Consider the following 2,825-nt stretch of genomic DNA (forward strand, 5'->3'; position numbering starts at 1 on the left):
GTACCCCTGAGGGTACGCGTACCACACTTTGGAAAACACTGCTAATCCAAAACCTTGACAAACGGCCTTCGATACAAGAACCTTAAATCGGAGTTGACTTGGGGTGTTTAAGCGTGAAAAAACCCTTTAATAAAGCTCGTCTTAAGCTGAAAATAATCTTAAATCTAGGTCATTATAAGGTTTCTTTTCGCAAGGTCTTGTATGCTCAGCTAAAATACACCTTGTCATGAAATTTTAATGGACAATGCAATTTCATCCTATTGCTAGTGTGACGTGAGCTAAAACGTTATGATGGACCGAAGTGACCATACTTTTTAAAAAAGCTTTAAAAGATAGTTTTTAATCTTTTCTGGGAACCATTTTCGCCTTTCATCAATTAAAGGAACTACTTTATTTAGCTTACAATCTGTAGGCAGTGTATAATGTATTTTTTAAAAAATGTCAATTTCATTTTTTGCTTCTCTAACATTAAATGTTTGTATTTGCTTACAACAACTACTAAGAATTGTCCGTATAACGGGCTTGAACTGTATACATAAAGAAGTACCATTCGAAATTTGCGAATACGTATTCCTTTTTCATTGGTTCAAAAAGATTTATACAATTCCCAGCATTCAATTTGTTGTTCGTTCCTATAAATGAGAGAAAACGATATTTCTGAAGAATAATGTGTCATGTCAATACTTATCATCACCAAGTGAGAATAAAAAGTGCTTTCTGATTCAGATTGATTCTTTGAAATCGGGAAGCTTGTTGTTGAAAACGTAATGATTCCATTGTTAAATTGAGAATGGAACTTGGGGAAACGCACCCTAGCCACGTGACTTCAACAAACAACAAAAATTTCGGATCGAAGTGTTAGTGGGGAAGAAATCAGAGGGGAAAGAACACAAAGCAGCAGATGACAGTTTGATTACCTTTTTTTTTTCATTCAAAAATTGTAGTTTATAATGCGTTCCTCGATGAAGGAAAATCGATAAAGGAAATAAAAAGAAAAATTTCAAATTCTGTTAATATTTGTGAGTGACCGCATACTATATGCAATCCGTGGCCAAATTATTAGACGCACTATAAGATTCTATGTAAAATCTTCATTATCAGGTGATACTATACAGCTTTATTGATTTTGCGTGGCTGAAACCGGTTTGCACTTGTTTACGTTCGTACATCAATGGGTTAACATTGTAATGCAATACGTTAAAAATAAATACAAATAGAAAGTATGTTGAAATATAAAATTATTGCATAGGAACTCGTGCAAAACATGCTATTATTAACAAACTACAGAGAGTCTAATAATTTGATCTAACTATTAAAATATAATACCTTATATACTAAATATTCCATATTTATATAACATATCGTCTAATTTATCCATTTATCGGCATTATATATAATGCCTAAAACTAGCTGGCAAAGTTTTAGAAATGATTTGTATTTCACACATTGCCTAGGCATTATATATAATGCCGGATGCTATTTAGGCAAAGTATGATTGTTGTTGTTGTTACTTTACGTCGCACTAGAGCTGCACAATGGGCTATTGGCGACGGTCTGGGAAACATCCCGGAGGATGATCCGAAGAGGCAAAGTATGAAATAAACGTCCTGATGAGGTTATTATGTAAATGATGTGCATGTTACTGTGAATGACCGAAATCGGTGGTTGTTGACAATCACATAGTCGCTTTGGTGAATGTCCGAAATATTTATTACATCCGAATTGACATTAATTTATTCTTGGGTATAATTACATTTATTCGATATTTTAATACTTACTGACGATAGATTAGAAGAAACATCAGTGTTTGGAGTATCGGGCAATGATACTTGACCTTAAAAAACCATTGCCCAGTATACCCTACTCTAATGTTTTTTTAAGGTCAAGGACCTCTGCCCGGTATACCCTACACTGATACTTTTTTAATGACTGATATTTTTATAATAACCTCATCAGGACGTTTATTTCATACTTTGCCTAAATAGCACCCAGCATATATATAACACTTCTCATATTTCATACTTTGCCTAAAAAAGTGAGGTATTATATATAATGCCGGCATTTCATACTTTGCCGGTCACATATATATATTAATTCATTCTTGAAAGATTTCGGTACGTGCAAATTTATTTGAATTCGCTACTCACTTTATGGATTTCGTTTTGTGTTTTGTTCTGTATTTTTTTTGCTTGTTACGTTTTATTTCTTTATTTCGTAAGTAGTAGGCCTCCCACTAGGGAGGACGGAAGTGACGTCATCATGGAAAGTCAAAGGGTGCTTATTTTTCCCCGGGTGGGAGGCCAAAACGCGTCGTAAACCGGAAGTTGCTTATTTCTGCCCGCCCACAAACCGGTAGTTGCTTATCGCTGCATTTCCTAAACCGGAAGTTGCTAATTTCTGCCCGCCTGTACTGTTACTTTCGGTTTTTAAATATTATTTTCTGAGGGTGGCAACACTTATTTTTAATATTACTTTTTAAGGATGGCAATATTTATAAACTTTGTTATTTGGGGGAGAAATTGTATATTATGAAGTAATGACGTCATCTTTTATAACATAATAAATAAATGATATCATGCTTTACTCTCGTGGCGCCATCTATGTGGGAATGTTAGAAATAAAATAACTTTAAATCTATTTTAATATTTAAATCTGTTTTATTACTTATTAAATGTAATCAAGGCTGAGGATCGAGCTCATGCCAATCAAAAAGCCTTCATGGGTCAGTAGTTGTATATCATAACCACTGACCTACGAATGCTTGGTTAGATATGTGTAAACTGGGTCGCATTCATTCCATCGACAATCACTTCATCGACAGGCCA

Source organism: Parasteatoda tepidariorum, chromosome 1, assembly GCF_043381705.1.
Source record: "Parasteatoda tepidariorum isolate YZ-2023 chromosome 1, CAS_Ptep_4.0, whole genome shotgun sequence".
In the NCBI taxonomy this organism is placed as follows: domain Eukaryota; kingdom Metazoa; phylum Arthropoda; class Arachnida; order Araneae; family Theridiidae; genus Parasteatoda; species Parasteatoda tepidariorum.